The sequence below is a fragment of the Podarcis gaigeae genome, assembly GCF_964106915.1.
Source record: "Podarcis gaigeae genome assembly, chromosome: 1".
NCBI classification, from domain to species: domain Eukaryota; kingdom Metazoa; phylum Chordata; class Lepidosauria; order Squamata; family Lacertidae; genus Podarcis; species Podarcis gaigeae.
The window spans coordinates 67,953,166-67,976,371 of NC_139678.1; the positions used below are offsets into that span (position 1 = coordinate 67,953,166).

The window sequence follows — 23,206 nt, forward strand, 5'->3', positions numbered from 1 at the left end:
GCTGCTGGGTGACCTTGGGCCAGTCACACTTCTTTGAAGTCTCTCAGCCCCACTCATCTCACAGAGTGTTAGTTGTGGGGGAGGAAGGGAAAGGAGATTGTGAGCCGCTTTGAGACTCCTTAAAAAAAGGGAGTGAAAGGCGGGATATCAAATCCAAATTTCTTCTTCTTCTTCTTCTTCTTCTTCTTCTTCTTCTTCTTCTCCTTCTCCTTCTCCTTCTCCTTCTCCTTCTCCTTCTCCTTCTCCTCCTCTGTGCCAGTCTGGAGCTGGTGCATAAAAAAACTGGCTGGCAGGAGTCAGCAGGATACTCCATTGAAGGTAAGGCTACAAATGGCTACTAACCATGATGGCTATGCTCTGCCTCCACATTGGATGCATAATGCTTCTGAATGCCAGTTATTGGAAGCTGCAGAAGGGGAATGTGCTTTGGTCCCTGAGTCCTGCTTGTCGGTTCCCCTCCGATTTCTGGTTGGCTGCTGTGAGGATAGGATGATGGACCAGATGGGCTATTGGCTTTGGATGGGGCAGTGGTTCTTCTGCTTTTATTGTCTCAGGTTAGGATTGCCCTGTAATGTGTGCAAACAACCCTGTCTAATACATGTTTATTTGCAAAAGGGAGGATGTGTGTATTTATATAAATAAATTAAATAGGTTTGTCTTCATTTCAGGGTATTTCAAAACCAGCAATATCATATAAGAGTTATTTGCAATTGAAGAGTATGTATACCTAGAAATTGCAAATGTTTTTATTGTGAAAATACAAACAAAAATCATCATAGCATATAAGTTATATTATTTTAAAATAAAAAACTATATAGCATGTGTATGTGCACACAGTTGTATATTATATTATCATGGCCTTTGACATATTTAAGGTATAGCAGTTGCGATGCATGTTACAAATGTTTGTATGTCCATGTGTCCAGAATAAAGGCTATTTATTATACACTATTTGAAATGTGAAATGTGATCAAGAAGACTGTTTTCAGAGGATGCAATTTCAAGCTAACTAGCTAACCAAAATTTAAAGAAGAAGAAGAAATCCTCTGAGCCAAAGCTACCTGATTGCAAATGTGAATGAGGTAGCTCTAGAAACATAAATATTGAGTCAAGCCTCACATCACTTGGAAAATGTTTGATAGAGATTTATTTTAATGTGGTTGGTTATAAAATAAAGTGAATATAAAAGTAACGGTAGTACACAACATACTCCAAATAAGAAAGGACTTCTTCATACAGTCATGCTGTCCACTTGAGCATCAGTCATCATGCTGGTACTATGTGCTCAAAGTTTCTAATTTCTGAGGTCAGTATGACCTTATAATAATAGCCTCCCTCTCACACAATCCAATCTCATACATTCAGTCTCATGAATAATGAAATATAAGTTTCTATTTTAATTCTGGAATTACATTTCTTAAATGACAGCCTCAGGGAGGGGTTCTATAGTGCCCCCAACCCTTTTTTGTATTGGAATATGGTGTGGGGATAGTTCACATGTTTCCAAAAGTGGTGTGTTTGGGGTTTTTTTAGGTGCACCAGAATTCTTTTCAGAAGCATCTGAAGCATACTTGCAACTCACATGTATTTTGGACCTGTAAAGCCAGCCATTGGGACTAGCTGCCACTGTGCCTGGGATCAATGTCTCCAATTATTATGGCACTCAGTTCCTCCCTCCTCCTCCTCCTGTACAAGTTTGCTAACAAGCTTTGCTGTAGGGAAGCAAACTTGCTGCATGAGTAAAAGCCATGTTTCTCCTCTATATTCATCCAGTGTTCTCTGTCAGTTCCTAATTTTACTCCCCATCAATAGCAAAATCTGAAAGACTCAGGTGAGTGTGTATAGGCTCACAACTGGCAAACATAGCTAAATAGTAGAAATGATGCCATAAAACACATTGCAACCCCAAGGTCTTTTTCCTTCCTCAGATCATCTCTACTACTTCATTATTTCAGAATAAGGAGAATGCATATTAGTTTGGCAAATGACTACACACTTGCCCTATTTGTGGAAAGTAATGGAGGCAAGAAACTACAGTTATGAAATAGTATTACACCAGGGTCTGTTCTTGCACTGGCATTATTTAACTAGCAGTGTCCCTCTTATTTGCAGCCATGTATATATTGGCTACTATATCCTCAGCTTTTAAGAAAATCTCCCATATTTCAATGGGTAGAAATTAAATATTTGCTTGCTGCCATCTGCTTGGGAACTGCTGCAGCAAAGACCATGGTTATCATTCCATCCTTTATTTTAATGATAAACAAGCTCATAAAAAGCTTGTTATTCATGGGAGATCTTAACCAGAAAAGGAATGAAGTGCAAAGATGCCATAATTATATTGTGTATTTAATTATATTGTGTCTGCCAGCGAGAACAATGCAACACACAAGAGAGTCCAATTCATCTACAACAATGGAAAAGGGAACAGCAGGATAATAATAACTACATTAGTTGGAACACCTTTGACAACATCGCGAGATGTGGCTCAAATACCTTTTAATTGGCCACGAGAAGGCAGACAGCATCTACTGCAGGGGTTATTATTATTAAATTTGTACACCGACCTTCATCCATAGATCTCAGGGTGGTTCACAACATAAAAAAATCAAGGTAAAAACACAAAGTACATAATAAAAACAAGAAAATGAAACAAAAACCCTTGAGGCTAATGAGTGCTAATGTGTCTGCTAGCAGTGGTGATGCTTCCAGGCATTGGCTTTCTTCACAAGGACTCAGAGATGATCAAATTAGGAAGTGCCTGAGACCTTATATCGTACTGAGATAATTTAGAGGAGCGCTGTTAGTTATTTCCTGTATTACAGAGGCCCAACTGGCTTCAGCGAGAAGTCAGGCATTTAGCGGCACCAATCCCATGATGCAAAATAGTCTTCCACCAGAGATCCATGTCTCTTGGAGTTATTTTTATGCTGACTGGCCTATGCAGTTATGTTTAAACTTCACTAATTAGACACTCATATTATTTTGTATGGTGTTTATGTTTTATTGTATATATATTTATTGATGTTCACTGCCTTGACCCTTTATGAGTTGGCCATAAAGGGTCCTGGGAAAAACAGGACACCCCGTTTTCTCTCATGAGAGCATGGCAACCATTCTGGCTGTTGTGATCTGGCACAATTTTGCACCGAGACCTTACCTTGAAAAAAGCACTGTCCTTTCTAAAAAAAAGCATGCCCCCCCCCTGTGGTTTAATAGTCCTGAAAAAAGTGTGTCTTTTGGGCTCCATGATTGTGTGTGGGTCATGTGATTCATGCGGGAGCACAGGCAGGAAGACACACATCCCGGTTTTGGGACTCAAGTTGTTGGAGAGTATGAGATACCTTTATATTAGGGGCTACTGCCCCTGCTCATGTTGCCCCTGCCCCCATCAACCCCACCATGGTGTTGCCAACTCCCCACTTTATACCTCACCCAAGCCTCCCATCAGATGCCAAAGAGATAAGATACAACCTTTAGAAGACATCTGAAGGCATTCCTGTATAGGGAAGTTTTTAATATAAGTAATCCCTGTGTTAATGTGAGGTTGCCCGTAGGTACAAAAATGTCTGTGGTCAGGGCTGATTACACTTATTCCTGGTACATTATGTGAATAATGCTATGATATAACATCTACAACTTTTTGCAGATGCAAGTGTGAAATATAATTATTGCACTTATTGTTCATTGTACTCACTCCTGCTACCCAGGGATGGCGCTACAATTTCCATTGCAATTCTGCATCAGCTTACCAATACCTTGTCTTCTGAAATACAGAACATACATGCAGGTAAATTGATGTATTTTTTTCCTGCTAGAATGTAATTTTCTAATATTTGTTTACTATGATGGCTGTTCGAAACTACTTGCTGGTAAAGAGTTCCAGAAATTGTTATATATCTTTCTTCGTGATTACAAGGGCTTGGCATTTCCCAGTCATTTAATTCCTTGGGGGAATTGTTATTACCTTGTTACATTCAGAATTCAGCTCTGTTTTCTACAATTCATTTCTTTTTTTTTTATAATAATAATTTTTATTAAAGTTTTCCAAATTAAAACAAATCAAAACAAATTAAATCCAATCTATAAACTTTTTGCCAATAACTAGGACTTCCCCTCCCTACCCCCTCTTGTGTTCCAAATCTTCCAAATAAGCAATTAAATTCAACAAGTTCTTATCCCCAAATTACACTCTTCATCAATAACCCAATTTATCCAAATTCTCATCCCCTAAGATCGATCTATACCCTTCCACGAGTTTCCCCCTTTCAAACATAGTACAGATGGAAATAAGATAGATATGAATAGTAATTTTACAGCCTTTGGATTCCAATTTTCCCTCCCCTCTTTCCCCTTTGCGTTTCACCTATCCCTCCACTTCTAATATCTTCCTGGAGTTCCCACATTACACTATGTCCCTCAGGTTCTTTGCCAGTCTTTAATTACGGATGTCCAATCGTAGAAGGAGTCTATCAAATAAGGGCCCATTTCTTCTATCCAGGTTTTTATATCCAGGAGTAAAAACTCCAATTTTGTATCCATAAGCTTGTCAAACCTGAATATCCCAAATGTTCCCCCAGTTCTGTCCAGTTCTTGTTATTTCCTTGTTCTTGTCAATCATTCTCCTCCTTTTTATTTCTCTGTTCTCCCACAGAAATGTTCTTTTTCCAAAAGTTTCTAGTGTCTCTGCAGAGGCTTGTTATTCATGGAGCAAAGCATTGCATCATGTTCCTTTCATTTTCCAACAAATAGTTCCATTGTTTCCTGTAGTGTGTAGACCTCTGTAGACAAAATAATGTTCCATTCCTGCAGTTTCCCAGGAGATTAAAAGTTCCATTCAACTGTTCAGATTTCCTGTGAAAAACACATGCAATATCCCTCGGCTCCTCTAGGTGGATTGCAGTAACAAAGTTCCCTTCCAGAATCACATCCACCAGACCAAGTAGCTTGTTGACCGATATTTAAAACAGTTTATATTCAATTTATAACAAATATAACCGGCAAAGTCCTCATAACAAAGTCTCTATTTTAATCTTCCTTTTTGACAGCTCTTTGACAGCTGTCAAAACCTCCATCGCTTTTCTCCAGGCAGTTCCACGAATCGCTCCAGGGATTCCGGGGGGGTTGCTTTTTTTAAAACAATTCCACTTTTCTCCTCCAGCTCAATCTTATAATTTTCCCTCGCGAAGTTGCTGATTCGGCAAGATAAGGTTACACTCGATCTTAGTTGTCCAGTCCTTTGTTTTGGCTCTTCTACAATTTAGGGGTGGGCTGACTTCCTTTTTTCCGCCTCCCCCGTTCGCTCCGAATTTTAAAAATTTATCCCCTTTTTTTTAGTCCATATTCCAATTACTCACGGGTTCTTCTTTAGAGCCGAATTTTCAATAGAAGAAGTCAGCGCTCTCCGCCGGATGGCATGCGGCTGCGCTCGGCAGGGATAGCAGAGAACTCAAAGCACCACGCTTCTCCCCGGCACCCGATCCGTAGCCTTTAAAAAGGCTCCTTCACGAGTCGGGAGAGCGCTAACGGTGCCAGCCGAGTCTCCATGTCCACGGCCTCACTCTGGCCGTGGTTTTTAAGGGTCCCCGCATCGCCGGTGCGGTAGGACCCAGCCCCTGCCAAGCCGGCTCCCTCCGGAGCTCGGAGGGAGCCCGCCATTCGGCGATGGCGCCGACCCGGAAGTCTGTTTTCTACAATTCATTTCTAATATTGCTCTCACAACAACAAGCTTTCTGATATTTGCCAGTGATGGTAGCTCTGTGCTCTATTACAACATTAATATTACCTATCAGTTCCCTGAGAGGATTAAGCTAAATTGCAAATTCTACCAGGAAATTAAAAAGGAGGGGAGGGAATGAGAATTTGCTGGTCAGAACATCTTTTATAAACTCTGTGCCCTTTCAGTTTGATTCCCTTATTGTCAAATAATCTGTATCTTGTACGCAATGCTTTTATTGATGATGCCATCTAAACAAACACATGGGGGATATACCGACCTTTTCCTGCACTTGCAGAAATCTTGTTTATCAGTTGCTTTATGAAATCCACAGTCACATTCTGCATTTAGTTGAGAGGAAAGGAACAGAAATGCTGGCTGATAGTACATCCATTTTCACTGGGAATCTCAGAAATAGTCCTGGTTGACAGCACATCCATTTTCATAGAAAATCTCATAAACGTTTAATCACATCGTCAAAACACTTTCTCTATATGTATCTATAATATAAGTGTAGTAATAGTGGTCCTTTACTCTGACTCTTGCATGCAGCCTGATTTTATGTGTTTGGAAGTCAGGGACAAACTAGACATATTGTGGAAGATTCATAATTAGAGGCGCAATCCCATAATTATAGCATAAGGGTTTAAGATGTATTGGTATGTCCTCAATGCGCATGTTGATCCCAGTGGGCTTTACTCTCAAGTAAGTGTGCTTTGGACTGCAGTCCTGCCTCCCTTCAAAAAATATGCCACATGTAATTTGGCCCTAATAAATCTTTATTTGGGAGACTGCCCTAATCATACCCATAAAAATACAAATCCAGGGAAACTCACCTCAGCCTTTGGACTTGTTGGCTCAACAACAGAGATGACTGGGATTTCCCCATCTCAGTGGATTCAGGGAGCCTGCCCAAAGAATGTATAGAGCATGCCTATAGAGGGGAGGGTAAAAGAATTAAACAAACATTTCTCGTTCATGCCATGCTCCTCTTCTTTTGCGCATCTGTGCATGTTGTTATTTATTAGCAAGCCTTCTCTGCAGATATTATCTCATTTATTTATTGCACAAGGAGACTTCCAGAGCAGACTTCGAGGGCATATGAGGGACTGCAACGGTGAAGATCATGTTGTGCAAGCAGAAAAGGCAACACTTGGTGTCACCCGTTGATTTTTAGTGGGCAAGCTTCAAGCCACACCCTTAATTTTTCAATTTAAATCAATGGGACAACTTGGGCAAGATCATGTCCCTTGGATTTGCTGCCACATAAAATGTGAAAGGAATTTCTTCCAGTAGTGGGCGCAAATGAATCTAGGTTCGCAAAAGGCAAGCTGCATTTACTACCATTATAAAAATGTATTGCAAATATTGATGGTGCTAAATGATTGCATACATAAATATAGCCATGAATCTTTTCATTTTCAACTTACTGGTACTTACTTAGAATCCATTGAGGAGGAAGGTAGACTTTTGGGCCTGTGTGGAAGCTACTATTTGGAAACACAGTCAAAAACTCAGAAAAAAATGGAAGCAAAGAAACATAGAAAGAAGTGGAAAACATGGAAGGCAGAAAATAAGAAGAAACTCTTTATTGTATTGAAAAAAGAAAATGCGGTCAGGTCTGAGGGGAATGGAAAGAATCCAGTTCTCAAAAAGGATAAACATCTTGGAGTGAGTCAAAATCATGCTGAGGAACCACACTGCTTGGACTATGATCGAAAAGATATTTGTGAGAAGCTGGACTCCTCTTGCCTGCAATTCCTTGAAATAAGGAAAGGCAAGAAAACAAAGACACTTCAGGGCTCTGCATTTGTTGATAGCAATCGAGAAGCCCTTAGAGATACAAAACACAAACACCTTCATAAAACATTATCCCCGGATCCCCATGTGAATGGGAAAGGGGAGCTGAAGGGATTAAGTTGGAGAGAAGCTCTTTGGCTTCAGCTCCCTTGTAAAGGAGAAGCACTTGATTCTGCAGTGTGTTGTTTTAGAGGAAACGTCATAAAGGGCTTTAAACAGAATAGCAAACTGTGCAAAGGATGGAGCCAGCACTCTTGAAATAAACAGCTGTGCCAGCAGTACAGAGTCCCTCTTGTCATGAAGTCCAGTGCCACTGGAAATTAAAACTTGAGACTCTGAAGAATTTAATATGGAAGACCTAAGGGCTGACAGGCCTTCTCACATGGGTTCAGATCTTGAAGCAGTAAGCAATACCCTTGACAGTCAAGAGCACTTTATAACCCCATTTTACCCTGCAGGTTTCCAGCAACTACTTGCCGCCTTTCCCCCAAAACAATGCTGTAGAGGCCTTTTCAAGACAGGAGCTACTATGACAGCAGCTCCTTTGCCGCTCAGCAGGTTTCCCAGGTTCCTGCCGAGAAGGAAATGTTCAAGAAATGCTCTCAGCTAACTCTGTGCAGTCAGATCCCAAGCAAGAGAAGAGAACAGTTTTCAGCTACACAAAGACTGTGTGGTTCAGAAGGAAGATTTCTTCAGCTCCTCAGCCCTGGCTTCCTCTTCAATAATTAGAAAGGAGTTTACAGATTGTCATGTGCAACCGTTTGCCTTATAGGCTCAGATCGGATGCCATGAATGCAGAAAGGATTTCCCATTCCTGGGGTGGGGGGTGAGAAACAGGTACAGGTTAGAGCTGGCCATCCCAGTGCTTGATGGCAAAAGGGGAAACTTCATGTGTTCGCAATCTCAAAAATCTGACAACATAATATACATTCAAATGCATCTCCATTCAACAGCTCTGCCACAGCGCAGGGTAATTTGGGGCAAACAACGAGAGGCTAGGAAAGGCAACTTCCTTTTCTGCTTTATGTGAGGTCCTCATTGCTTCCCTGCAATGTTCCAGGGCCAGGCAATGCAGGAGAGGTGTGTGAAAGGGGAAGCAGGAGGAACTGTTGGAAACTTTTCACCTGTGAAGTTTTCTTGACTCTTGAGATGGACCAAGTTCTGGAGCTTCACACAGAATGATGCTGAGCCAAGAGGCATTCCAGGAACTGTTAAATGATTGTGTGGAAGTGCATGTCCTGCTTTTCCTGGAGAAGAGGGGTAGCCCCAGGTTAGAGGAGAGACGGTGATAATTTTCCTCTGCCAGATTCAGTGCGCTACCTCATGTGGCCCTTACACTGTATAGTGGTATCTCGGGTTAAGAACTTAATTTCGTTCTGGAGGTCCGTTCTTAACCTGAAACTGTTCTTAACCTGAGGTACCACTTTAGCTAATGGGGCCTCCTGCTGCGCAATTTCTGTTCTCATCCTGAGGTAAAGTTCTTAACCTGAGGTACTATTTCTGGGTTAGCAGAGTCTATAACCTGAAGTGTTTGTACCCTGAGGTACCACTGTACTAGTGAACATGGTTCTGAGGTTGCCTTCCAGCAAAGACATTAGATCTGTAGAGAGGCTCTGTTTCAAGAGGGAGATTAAATCAGCTCATGAGTATCTGCCCCAGTCTGCAGCCTCATGCACTTGGGTGCTTTCACACAAGCAATTCATCTACTGTTTTTAAAGGTGCAAATTGTCCACCCCCAAAGAGCAGCAGAAAAATTTGTCAGGCTAAGGAGGGATTGTTTGCACTTCCATGTTTTAGGAAAGAAATGAGTGGTGCAAATATGCCCTTAGATGGTCACACTGATAGATTAAGGCAACAGATGCATTTTGCATTATATATTCTGAAATGTAGACCATTTAAGTTCTTTTTACTGATCTTAGCATTCATATGTTTGTGCTCACATTAACTTACATTCATACCCCACCAGGATTTTTCTTTTGTAACTCAAGTTACCTGAGTTAACACTTACTTTTGGCTGTTGCTAACTCAGGTTACAACAGAAAAGCACATATTAAAAACTTTACTATAATGATCTTATTAAAGAAGGCATTTATTGAGTTCCATTAAATAATTTAATTAGAATTCTGTACATTTATTCATTCTGTTTGAATATATATTGTGTTATAGTTTTGGTCAGACTGCTTGGTTTTTATGAATGCATGAGTACCCATGTCTGCATTCACAGGGTGAAACACACCTTAAAATATGTTGCAGAATGTGTTGCTTCTGGCTTCAGCTTTAAAGAATTATAACACAAGTCTGTCAGTGATTCTACACACACACACACACACAGCATAGTGGAGATGGCGGGGGGGGGGAGGGAGCTACAATGTTGGGGAGGTCCAGCTTCTGCTTCCCACATGGCCCTTAATAGTGCACCCCCCACTTTACATGTAAATAAAGCAGACATGTGTTTGAACATGCCAGGTCCGCTAATGACACATGCAGGTTAGCACTACATTGACTTGAACATTTTGAAATGAAAACATGTGGCAGGCATTAAAGTGAATCAAGCTTTTGCCTCCACGCTCTTTCTGACTTGTTAGTTAACATAATTGAATTGAATTTCTTCTGTAGTAAAACACCAGTAAATACAGTTACAGCTCATTGTTTCTTTTGGTGTTTTTTCCTTCATGGTTATATGACAGATTACATATTCTTATTTTTTTGGTGTTGTGTACATTGTATGCATTAACTAGCAAGAAATGTGGAGTCATTTCAGCCTCTTGTGCCTTATTAAATACAATTTGTTCAAACAAATCTGCAAAGTGTTTTGGTTTTTTGTCTGGCTCGGGAACATGACTGTTTGAATACAGCAAGCTCACTGAGAAAAACTTACTCAGGGGGAATCTAATAACCCACTTCTTCCTGCATGCAGCAAGACATTTCTCACACACTTTAAGACCAGCCTTTCAGTGCTGTGACATTTGTGGAAGAAAATTGTTACACAAGAAGCATCTTATGGTGTCTTACCAGGACAAGTTAGGAACTCACTGCAAAGTGTTTATATGACCAAACTGCCCCATAGTAATTGTGTGCATGAAAGATGCAACCTACCAGTGATGCTATATGCATGAAAAAGTTAAGTGTCAATAGAAGGGTTGCAAGAACTGCTCTTTAAAAAAATATTAAAGCTATATGCCAAGACAGCACAATTTCTGCCGCACGGAAAGCTGAATTCAGCAATCTTTATAAATCATGCAAATTGAGCAATTTGCATAATTTACTTTGTTTTGCGACAACATGTACTATTTTGTGTAACTTGGAGGGCTTGGCGCTGTGAGGCAAGCATAGGACTAGGCTCTTGTAATTTTTACCAATTTGTAACAAATGAAAGAGACTATTAAGCAAGACAGAAACCATATGGTGATCCTTGTCTCCTGACAAAGACTGTTATATGCCCTTTATGTCACAATCTACAATGATAAAACAACCTGTCTGGATGTAACAAGGCAGATAAAGGGCCAATTAAAGGACATTAGTATATCAGATTAAATGCTGGGAAACATCCCCCCCCCCATTGTTACACTTCTTCTTTACTTAAGCTATGTTAAGACTGTGCAGTGCTTTTTTCCAAGAAAAATAGGTGCCAGTACTTACCATGAGTTTGACCAAGCTGCGGGAGGCAGTGGAAGACAGGAGTGTCTGGTGTGCTCTGGTCCATGGGGTCACGAAGAGTCGGATATGACTAAATGACTAAACAACAACAACAACTTACCATGAAGTTGTTACAGGAAGTGTCTCACTTTTTAACAACAACAACAGGTGCATTGGGTACCCTTTGGAAAAAAAGCACTGAGACTGTGCCCAGTTTGCTCAAATCTCATTGCAGGTGCAGAAGTACATCCATGATTTCAATTAACCATGGAGTGGAAGCCTATGTATAATACACAGAAGTAAGTTATACTGTGTCTGGTGGAGCTTACAGTATTCTCCAGTCAATGCCCATAGGCTTTCCTTTGACAGATCAAACAACTAGAGCCAAAGGGTTATACCCAATGCTGTTCATGCACAAGCAGAGCCAACTTCTGTGCACAAAATGGGACTTCACCTTCTTCTTCTCTGTCCTGCAGCCCCTTGCGTGCTCTCAAAACCTGCTCCAGAGGGTTGAGGGGCTCTCTGCATCAGATCTGGTGGCCCAAGAGGGGAAGAGGACGGTGATGTCTCATTTAGCAAGTGAAATTCCATCCACATAACATTGGATTCTGGCCAATGCTTACAGTCCACAACCTATTTTCCCCAGAATAGTTGTGCTGTTTGATGTACAGCTCCTCCCAGAGAACTTTATGTAAATGGGGCACCATGTGGGTGTTGTTAAATAAATAAATATTGCCTTTAGTGGAAACACTCCAAGGCAGCACATAGTTTTAAATTGCATTGATTTAGTGGAAGAGATTTAAAAGAATATGCTTTTTACTATTCCATTACAGCCAGCGAAGACTTAAAAGAACTTTGATGGGATCCATCACCAACGACTATATTATGACATGCTTTTCCATAGACAAAATCCTGAGTCAGATGCATACAGCTTGGCAACAAGTTGTCTTTGGATGCTTATGACACAAATAAAGTTGATAGCCATTTAAGGTGATAAGAGTTGTTAACTTCTCACAGCTTAAGGCAGGGGTTGGGGAACCTGCAGCCCTGCAGATGTTGCTGGACCACAACTCCAGTCATTTTGGACCTCTGGCCATGTTGGCTGCAACTAACTGGAGTTGGAGCCTTAACAACATCTGGAGGACCACAGGTTCTGCATCCCTGTCTGAAGACTGAAGGCCCAAACAGGCTGACAAGGGAGAGCAGTGATGCTACTGCAGATAGTTCTGCTTCTAAGCAGTGATGCTGGGGTTGGGAAGCCAACCCTTTCCCCATACCTGTTCCTGTCTCCAAGCTGCTCTTAATCCTGGTTTCTTCCTGGGGGGGGGGGGCAGAATATAGGTATGAAACAAATTATGGGAATAGATTGGGGAAGTATATTTAATTCTGAAGTCCAATATGTGTGGGAAAGTGCAAAAGAAATGTCTGCCTGCCAGAATTTAAAAAGTGTGGGACTTGACTCAAAAGTGTGGGGCTTAAAACACGCCCCCCCCAGCAGAGTTTAAAAATACAAATCTATGCAGTATTTGTGAAGTTTGGAAAACAAAGGCTATTAGACCTTTGAATATCCAGTTTCAGGCGCTCACAATGTGCTCCCCCGTCTCTACCCCTCTGGCAGTGAATAGACCACATTGTGAAGTAAGTTTAGATGCTTTACTTATGTAGACCAAGGTCTCAGTCAAGCATCATTCAATTTTACAGCAAAACCAATACATTTTTGCATTCTTGAGTACAAAATTCAGAAAAAGTTTGTTTAAATGTGGAGTCCGGGCTTGGAGTGCCAGTCTCACACATGTAATTGGCTACAAGGTTTGAAGAGAAGAGAGTGAGGAGATAAACTTTTACTTCCTCACTTCCAGAGGTAAGGGGGTGTGACTTAACTGAGCCTTCCCTACCAATTTCATTTCTGAGTCTGCCTTTCAGCAAATATAGCTCTGTGGTCCTAACCCCTTTCATACATTAGCTAACATTGTGCATGGTAGTTATGTTTTGACTGTAAAGTCTCCCACCACAAGTACCTCTATTTTTTCTCAGGTTGGATTAACAGTAGCTTGGGGAGCAATTTAGATAGGGGGGAAACCTTCCCAGCACTGTGGGTCCAAAATGGGAGCTCTTAAGCATGCTTTAAGGTTACTGTTGTTGTGCCATATCCACACCATACATCAAAAGCACATTCAGCACATATTCAAGGCACATGACTTCCCCTCAAAGAATCAAGGGAAGTGTAGCTTGTTACAGGTGCTGGTTATTGTAGCCCTGTGCCATTCCTGTTTTGGCATTCAAACTGTTAGTCTTAATGCCTACCATTTTGAGCACATAACCAGTGGTAAGCCATCTAACTCAGAAACACTAGTAATTAAAATGGTTCATATAACAGACTGATAGGATTGCTAGGGTCTCTAACAGCACAGTCTTTCACATAAAGAGTATTAACTTATTTCAGTGGGATTTGTTTCTTTAGCAAATGTGCATATGATTGCTCACAATCTTCTACACTTGGCTGTCTTATAAAATCTGGGCTCAACTAGCTTAATCTAGCAGAAACAACTTGTACAGATGATAGTTTCTGAAGACATGTTCCTATTTGTAAACATCAGTAGATGTTCTTTAAAAAAAAAAAACCAACAGCAACAACACTATCATTTGCAGGCAAATTATTGCACTGGAACATGAGTTAAAATATTTTGCACAAACGTGCAGGCAACTAAATGAAAAATCCTGATCTCCTTACCCCCAGAATCTCACATTACTCATGTCTTCCCTTAATGAGTATTTAAGCATTTCCTTAATGCCAATTGCCTTGTTTCTGTCCTACTATTAACTGAAACTGAAAAAAAGCATATTTTTTTTCTGAAGAAGGATTGAAATTTAGAACAAGACAACAAATTGGCATTGTGTTTTCAATGAGGTAACCTGGCTGCATCAAGATTTCAGTGTGGAAGTCCAGTAGGCATCATAGAAGCTCTTCCAGTAACATTAACAGTTGCTGCACTCGGGGCTAACGCCATACCAATTTTTATAACCCATCAGTACAGTGAGCAGAACACAAAGTGAAGCAGAGAAAAGGCAGAAGGAGAGAGTGATAAATAAGGAGGGCAAAGCTTCTGGGACATGACAAAGGCTGTGTACACACTCCCATTTCCTCTGCGTTCCCACCACTGGTTTGGGGAGCAGTGTACAGTGGTACCTCAGGTTAAGAACTTAATTCGTTCTGGAGGTCTGTTCTTAACCTGAAACTGTTCTTAACCTGAGGTACCACTTTAGCTAATGGGGCCTCCCGCCGCCGCACGATTTCTGTTCTCATCCTGAAGCAAAGTTCTTAACCCAAGGTACTATTTCTGGGTTAGCAGAGTTTGTAACCTGAAGCTTCTGTAACCCGAGGTACCATTGTACATGACATTAGCCACAATCCATACTTATCCTGTCATTTCTCAGGAAATATTGCATTCTGATGTGTTTTTCCTAAAACCTTTGATGTGAATTGAGAAACAAAATGACTTGGGTGCATTTTAAGTTGGGAATGTGCACACAGCCTAAGGCCTCCATTGTAGTAAGCTGACTTCAGCCACTGCTTCCCTCCAGCAAGGCATCTTCAGCTGCAGGCTTAAGGAAACTGAGTGGGTTGGTGAGCAAGCCCTTGACCGTAAAAATGCTTCCCTCCGCTATGCGTATTTCCCTGGGTATTCCTCCACCAGCCGTGGAACAGAAGCTCTGGAGGTTCTTTACTTCCTTTGGTGCTGCCTGTAAATGATCCTGCCTTGTGACTCACATGTCACTGGCAGAAGTATTCTGGGATAGACCTAAGAATATCATGAAAGGTTACACCGTAGTAGGCAAAAATAGATTATCTGGCTCTTGCTCTTGTTCAAGTACAAAGACGAGAATTAGCAGGCCACACTTCCTTTTTGATTACACCTCTGAGAAGTAGCTGCCTGTGAACATATGCAAAATTAGAAAAGAAGAAGGAACCTCAACTTTTCAAAGGCTCATTGCTTAGGTGTTCAACTTTCTTGATCTTGCTCCAGACAAGTAAGGGCAGTATGCAATTTGCACTGTGTACATCTAAAAATCTCTCGAATGCTAATAATCTAAAATATTGTTGGGACTGTTAATTCTCACATTTTGTTTTCACAAATTTGACTGTACACAAAGAATTCTGACTATGCAAAGTACATATAGCACAAATTTAAACTCCACTACACCTCAAAGAATCATGGGAACTGTAGTTTTACCCTCACAGAGCTACAATTCCCTGTGCCCTTAACAAACAACGTTTCCTAGAATTCTTTGGGGAAGTTATCTGCTTTAAATATGCCTTAAATGCATGGTGTGGATCTGCTCTTAATACAGCTGTACTATGAAAGACATCACAGAAAACCATTCACCACTAAAATAGTCTTGCTAGTCCATCTTAGCCTAGGAAAAGATTCTAAATGCAGCCTTTCATGCTAGTGTAGCAACAACATTTTGATCTTGAGCATCCATTTCTAGTTATTACAGATAAATTCTTCCAACCAACAGAAAATGGAAGCATTTTTATATGGTTACCTGTTATCAACATGTTGCCATAATTCATAAAAATACTTACAGGCACATGAAACGCTATGGTGCACCTGCTGTAGCCCCAGCTGCAACAAAACATGTCTCTCCCGTACTGGCCTCTACATCCACAGAAGGCACTGTAACTCTCCAATGGTTTGACTTCACCCCATAAGGCACACTCTTTTATTGTTTCCCGAGACATATGGATGCCTTACTTCAACTCAGGGAGATATCTCCATTTTTAAAACCAGTAACCCATCCACATCATGGCACTGTAAACTATTTTCAAAACTCTCCCAGGTTTCAAAAGCTTTTGTGAAGTTTTCACATAGTCAAGTACTTTTATAAACTGTTAAAAAAAAACATCGTAACTATGACTTCAGTCTAATTGAAATTTTACCAGGCTGAAACAGAATAAACTATTAGTTATAAAAGTTACAGAAACTTTCCCAGTTAAGTATTTTTTTAATCCACTAGATGGCACCAGCACTACAGAGAAAAAAGCTGGTCCTACAGAGTAAACGAGGTGATACCTTTTATTGGATAATGTTTGAAATTCTGGAAGCACTAGATTTTCTCTTTTTTACATCCCGGAAGCTTTATAGTCTCACAATGGAGCTATGTGTATCTGAAATACTGATATTTCAGCTTCGTGAATGTGTTCATTTTATTCATAATGCTATCTGGAAAATGACACTTCTGGCAATTTCACATTTATCATATGTGCAGTTATTTTTATGGCATCTGCCACTAAAATGAAATTATTGGAAAACTAGAATACCGTCAGCTACAGCTCCCATGGCTATGTTTTTTTTTTAATTAAAAAGACATTAATTCAAATTACAGAACTCCTATGTCACTTATAGTAGAACCTGAGGTGGTACTGGGGGAAGGAGTGTCTGCCCACTGATGAAATTGGTTCCTTTTACATGCAACAAATGGAGTTAGATATTGCAGGCACTAAAAATGGGTGTGGGAGAGTGCGATGAGATGACTGACACACTTGGCGTGTGGGTGTCAGGAAGGTCTGTGCCAAATTACCAAATCTTGGTAGCAGGGATTTTAAAAAAATAAAGTACAACATAGTCTATGGTCGGTTCCTTCCGCAAGTAAGATGATCACTTGCACTATGTGGAAACACTTGAACTAGGAAGTCAGCAGAAAAGGAAAGAAAGAAAACAGGCTTACTGAAGTCCAGGTTGATAAATGCTTATTGAATGTTGCCAAGGCCAGGAAACAGCAACACAAGGTGATTGGAGGAAGAGAAAGGTCACTTTGCAGTGGGGGGGGGGATGAGGACCTCTGAATCCTCCCTAGGGGGAAAATGCTTTGTATCATTCCACATAATTTCCTTTACCTGATCAAAATGCAGAAATGATTGGTTCCCAAGAGAGCTGGCTCTAGCTTCCCACCCCCTCTTCAGACCAGAATAATAGGGTTAATAAAAAAAGCCTAAAAGGTAAAATGGATTTAAAACTCTGAAGTGTCTGAGATGTCCTCTGAATCCTGTCATGGATGAAGTAGAGTTTCCCCATAGGGAAAAGCTCACAGATATGTCTTTAAAGGGCACCATTTCCCCTGTAGGTCTGATTTCACTGTAGCAATGGCAAAATCATTAACTGCAAGCTGAAGAATAGCAGTCCCCAGCCTTATTTGATGCCTCCCTTCAGAGGCTCTGCCTGGCAATAACCCTAACAAGATGATACATTATGCACACTTTAAGCCGGATGGTGTTTTCAAGACTGCCTGGGAAAATGATCTCTCTTCTGTTTTCAGAGAACTGCAGAAAATTAACTATTAAATCCTGAATTATGGGGGAAAATATCTTCATTGTCCAGGACAAAGAAGAGACAAAGACGCCTTTAAAAATGCCAATGATTCTTGGTATGATGAACTTGGAGACTGTTACTTCAATGGCTTATAGTACCACTTCAATGGCCTGTTACATCAATGGCTTATAGTACCACTGTAATATAGAATTTCCTTGTAGTAAAGTAGAGTGCATTTTCCAAAGCTAGCCCTGTTCAGGCGTTTTCTCATGTGGAGAGACAGTTGGTTCACACTTGCTATTTGGCCCCCCAAGTGATCTTGTCCCCTGCCAGCTCAGCCCCCACTCTGCCCATGCGCTGGGGAGAAATCTGAAGAGACACAGCCTGCAGAACTGGCACAGACTATTCTGGTGCAATCAAAGCTACAGGTGATAGGGGCAGCCTATGTACTGAAACTTGGGGAAGGCTAGAGCTAGGATCTAGGTTGATGAAATTTTGGAAATCTTTGAAGCCGATAAAATCTCAAATGTCAATGTAGACTCAATGGCCACTTTTATTTAAGATTCCTTGTGGGATATTTTCATTTCCCTATTTAACCCTATTTAGGCATGTATTCAGAGGACAGCCCATTAGCCCAAGCCCCATTGTAATATCCCCACTGCCCATAAGTTGTGTGGGCCCCACGCTTGTTCTATGAGCGTAGACACTACCTATGTGATGTGAAACCATGCTGGGTTCCACATCATGAAAGGAGTCTTTTAGCCTTTGCTGCTCCCTGCAGACATGTCCCTGTAATGTGTGTGGTGAATGGATCTGAAAGATCCGGGTGCAAACATGCGCTCACCCTCCACATGATTAACTTTGGGGTCAGAATGCCACAGAATGCTAGGGCTCTTGGCTGGTGTTTATTGATATCAATACCCCACTTGCTGAGGAACTTGCTCCGCAAAGCAGCTTACAATCGCAAACAATTACAAACTACTACAGGTCCCCCCCCACCCCGCACTTATGCATGATTGACTCACGCATGACTGTGGCACCGGGAAATAAATAAATAAATAAATAAATAAATAAATAAATAAATTCGAACCTGGCGGGAGACAGCTAGAGAGTCCTCGTGTCTCACAAGGAGCCCAAAAAGGATGTTAGTGAAGGATGAGGAAGCCCCAAAGAGACCTGAGGGGCAGCAGGGCTTTTTAAGGCCATGGGTAGACAAACTAAGGCCCAGGGGCCAGATTCCGGTCCAATCGCCTTCTAAATCCGGCCCGCGGACGGTCCAGGAACCAGCGTGTCTTTACATGAGTAGAATGTGTCTTTAAAATGCATCTCTGGGTTATTTGTGGAGTATAGGAATTCGTTCATTTTTCCCCCTTCAAAATATAGTCCGGCCCCCCACAAGGTCTGAGGGACAGTGGACTGGCCCCCTGCTGAAAAAGTTTGCCGACCCCTAGTTTAGGCTGCTCAGCCTCCCGCCTAATAGCTGGTATATAGGGTAGCGCAGCAGCAGCAGCAGCCACTTTCCCACACATCCTGCAGCTTCCAGCCGGCCCCAGAGCTTCAACTCCAGATATTTAGGTCTGGATTGGGGAGAGACTGTTAGAGAGAGCTGGAGAGTAGGAAAAATGGGCATTGAGAGGATTTTTAGAGGGTGGTCCCCACTTTCACAATTTTTGCCTATGTGTGCAGGGTCCTGGAACGTAACTCCCGCTTAAGTGAGAGGAGGCCTGTATACACTGACGTGACGACTGTTGAATCGGTTTAGAGAACCCACATGTGCAAAAATACTACAAGCATTAACAGATTTTATTTGTTTTATGAAAGCACGAAGTAGACACATCTTTGGTAAAGGAATTATACTTAGGAACATACGGAAGCAACAAAGTTCTCCCTCTTGTTTTAATAATGAAGGAACATGTGGAAACATCATTGGCAATAGCAACTTCACCAAAATGCCTTCCCCATTCTCTTCAAATTGTGCTGCTTTATTTTTGCCTCATATTTTAACCTCTCCATTATCTTAGGATTTATGTTGCATTTACAAAGGTTATTCTTCTAAGACATTTGCTGCTGATATGAGCATTTAAATTTAGATTGGTTTATATTCTAACAGAGGTGCAGTATCAGAAAATAAGTTCTGTGAAAGCCTACATTATGGTCATGGAAGGTCAAAGAAGGTTAATGAAAACGTCTTTCAGGATATTGGCACAGCCGAGGCTCCCTAGAGATAGACCTAGAGTTGGCTTTTTAGTGCAAATAAAAATTTATAAGTGGCAAAAACTTCTATTAAACGCGTCTGATGATTCCGTTATGGAAATAACTTCTCAGAAAATAAATGAAAATAGAAGCATAGGATCCAAGATCTGCTGTGATTTCTGATGAAGACTAAAATTAGAGGATTTTATGTTAGCCTTTGGACTCACATTTTTCATTATGCATTGAAAGGAAAATAGGAGTATCTGAAATAGAGGTTTCTTACATCCTCATGTTGCAAATCTGGAACCATACCAAGAAACTTCTTAGCAATAGCCAAATTGTTACTTGATTACGATTTATGTTATGGAGTAATTATCAGATATGTTCTTGGAGCAGTTTTCCGAGTTTTGAAAAACCCTTTAGATATTACAGTTAGGATAAACATGTGAAGGGACAAGCACACTAGCTCTGCCATCTGTCACTGTTCCTGCAAAATTTCAACTTATGGGGGCAAAGGTTTGAAGTGAGGAGGCTTCTAAACTTGTGGAAACACCTTGTATGTTTTAGAACCCTGGAAAACTGGGGTTCTAAAGCAGGCATAGGCAAACTCGGCCCTCCAGATGTTTTGGGGCTACAACTCCTATCATCCCTAGCTAACAGGACCAGTGGTCAGGGAGGATGGGAGTTGTAGTCCCGAAACATCTGGAGGGCCGAGTTTGCCTATGCCTGTTCTAAAGAATGTGGGGAACCTCTATGCGTTCAGAAGGCTCCTCACATAAGACCTTTAACTTCCATAAGTCAAATGGTAATGGTAATTGTCAGGGAACTGACATCGGAGACAGGAGTGGAGGCAGGGCTCCCAAGCGATGCCGGAGAAGGGCCAAGCAGGGAGAGAGGGGACTCAGCAGCTGGGGAAGGAATTCAGCGTAACACCAGAGATAAAGGGGGGGCGGATGGGGGAATCGGAGAGAGGGCTCCAGGACTCTTCGCTGGAGACCAGCGGGGAGAGCACAGGTCCCCCGCTACCCACACCCACCCTGCGCAGAAGACTTCCGCGCAGGGAAAGTAGGCGTAGACTTGGCGTCAAATAATTTCTTTGCTGGAAGAAATTCAAGAAACGCCCACTGACGGATTCTGCTAGCGACTGAACAGCCACGAAGTGAAGGGCTGTCCAGCCAGGAAAGGTTTAACTAGGCTACCTAGCCAGGAGTGGCGGCAACTTACGCACGAGCAACCCCATATAACCATTACAGTAATGTTACCAGAGGGAGGCTCAGAGCCAGTGGCATTGCATGACCCCCCCCCCAAAGACTCTGAAGATCATCTCAACCCTCTGAGCAACCTCTCTACACATGGTAGGACTCAGCTATATAGCTGCAAATAAAATATTTTAAGTTTGTTGTAAAGTGCATGATACAAATGTGTTCACTAGATGGAGATGGTGAGCTATGGCAAATTCAATATATTTTTTCAATTTTTTTTTTTTAAATAAGCCTCTGGACTTCAAATCCAAGGATTATTGTGGTCCTGCTTTATTAATAAAGATTTGAAATCACTTGGCATAGGAGCAAAATTCTAGCGTCCAAGGTCCCTTACCACCCAATAAAATATGTGAGGGGTCCACCGGGTCATATGGTTGATTATTTGGGGCCTATGTTTCTGGAGCTCTTCTATATAGTATATGGTATGTATTGTATGTATGTGTGTACTATATATTATCCATGCTGCTTGTATTACTGTATGTGTATGGCTTACTGAACCTCAGTGGGACCTTCTGCACTCCTTCACCCCTTCTTCATCTTTCAGAATACTCTTGACTGTTTAGTTATTTGTTTGCCCATCCAATGGATTCTTGTTTGACCTTCCTCACTGCCTCTGAGGTCTGAATTATTTCCATTCTTCCCAGTGGCGTAGCGTGGGTTGTCAGCACCCGGGGCAAGGCAAGTAATTTGCACCCCCTAACCCGTGGATTTGCGCCCCCTAACCCTAACCCCCAGATTTTGTGCCCGGTGCGGCTGGCCCCCCCCTGCACCCCCCACGCTACGCCACTGATTCTGCCTCTAACAATGGTATTGTAAAGAGTTTAAAACATGCAGGCCATGTATAATGTATGTTTCCCATACCATACAGTAAGCTTTTATATCTGGAATATACTACTCATTAGATAACACAGATGTCTGTTGGAGTGGTTTAAGTATTATTGGCCTTGCTTCTTGGATGCATTTTTCCCCCTCATCACCATACTTCTGCTGTTCTTTCCCACACACTTTTAGTAGGAGCTGCACATCTATGGAAATATATCATCCATCTTTCTTTCTTAGTAAAACCCCAACATTATGTCTCACACCATCCAATAGGTTCCTGACCTTTCTAATGTTCCTTTTACCTTTAATGTAATGTGGGATAACCTTTGAAATTATTTTGATTTACAGTGCAATCCTATTTTTGTCTACCCAAAAGTATCTCCCACTGAGTTCAATGACATTTCAATACCTACTTGAATGGTAGCAAACCTCATTGAACTCAATGGGACTTATTTTTTTATATATATATGCATAGGATCACACAATTAGTGCTTCAATCTGATATATGTCACAGTGAAGCTCTGAGTATCATTCACAAAACAGTGAAGAGCTGGCAAGAATTTGTTTTTTGATGGTGGGGAGGATTATTTGTTTAATTCAACTAGTTCTAAAACTCACCCCAAGATGTCTCTGGATCTTGAAATGAAGTGCACAAATTTGCTTTTTGAAAACCCTTCAGGGTATTTTGAATATTATTTCTTTTTATAGCAACTCATTATAGCAGGCTAGATTTAATGTACGAGTCCGGAAAAGTGTTTTGTCCCATTTATTGCTTTAAATATATGAGCAATCTATTGATTTAAATAGGTCCATTCATGTTTTAACATTACTTATGCATTTAAATTGCTTTCTGAATTGAGGTCAAATATGTGCTCCTTCAGTTGGTATACAGCTGTCTTCCCTTCTTCCCCAAAGCTCTCCAGGGATCATAACTGAATGCCAGCATTGATAGGTGACTGTTGTCAATGAAACTGGGAGACAGGGATGTCCTGGCAGCAGTGGCTGAAAGTGAACTGTAATAGCATTGGAAGCTAGAATGTAAAAGACACAACAAAGTCAGGAGAAAAGCCAAAGACAACGAAGTTAGATAAAACCTCTTGGGGGCAGCTATGGAAGTGGTGGAGCTAGAGGGTTGGCCCCTGCTCTCCTTCATCACAGCGCTGATCATTTTGAATGACAGAAGAGGCTTGCTTGTGTAACAGGGAGACATGTTTTTCATTCTCTGAGATCACAGTGGTTGCTGCAGCCCAAGCCCACAGCCTTCAAAAGCACACATGACAACTACGCTCTGCTTGCACAGTCATGGATAACTCATACTAGAGTGAAAATTAGGATAATTGGCCTCATGAAACCAATTTTAAAAACCACACCACACATACTATTTGTTACCTTCTAAGGGCCAGTTTACCCAACATTCCTCCAATGTGCTGCCCTCCAGATGTTGTTGGACTACAACTCCCATCAGC

General features: G+C 41.4%; 1 long non-coding RNA gene across 1 annotated transcript in view; it reads right to left on the reverse strand.

The window, feature by feature from the left end:
• Positions 1–21,713: 21,713 nt before the first annotated feature.
• LOC310838681 overlaps positions 21,714–23,206 on the reverse strand; it is an 85,838-nt gene continuing 84,345 nt past the window's right edge. Inside the window, exon 4 of the long non-coding RNA XR_014561115.1 lies at positions 21,714–22,771. This is a non-coding gene — a long non-coding RNA (uncharacterized lncRNA). The remainder of the gene's footprint in view (positions 22,772–23,206) is intronic.